Here is a 546-nt window from a genome sequence, read left to right as displayed (position 1 = left end):
TGAGTGGGTCCCATCTAGGTTGGGTGCTTTTTGGAACCTTCGTCCTCCGAAAAAATCGTCAAAATCTCCGTGAATTTTGGAGGTCCAAAAATAATATTTTTTTGAAAAGTAAAAAACATGCAGAAAATAGCAACTAGCTCTGAGCACTAAATTAATAGGTTTGTGCAAATAATAATATAAATTGCTATAAAAATATATACAACTGCTACGAAAATAGCATGAAACTATCAATAATTATCGATACCTTTGAGACGTATCAATGCTCAAGGCGAGGAACTGCGGGAGTCGATTTGACATCGACCCCGGCAAAGGTTTCTCATGCTTTCCCGAGGGTTGATCTAACATCGTGCCCAAGGCGAGCGGCTCCAGGAACCGATCTGATGTTTCCTACGACGTTATAGGTTTTTAGTAATTCTCTTATTAGAAATTTTGAAAAATGGCTTATATTAATTAGGAAATAAAGTGTTCACTTGAATCATGTTAATAAGTTTTGACAAGCAGATTGGCATTACACCTTGCAAGATACCATCACTCAACATAGTCCTA

The sequence above is a fragment of the Triticum dicoccoides genome, chromosome 6B (assembly GCF_002162155.2).
Source record: "Triticum dicoccoides isolate Atlit2015 ecotype Zavitan chromosome 6B, WEW_v2.0, whole genome shotgun sequence".
In the NCBI taxonomy this organism is placed as follows: Eukaryota; Viridiplantae; Streptophyta; class Magnoliopsida; order Poales; family Poaceae; genus Triticum; species Triticum dicoccoides.
Note: the sequence above shows the minus strand (reverse complement) of the source record.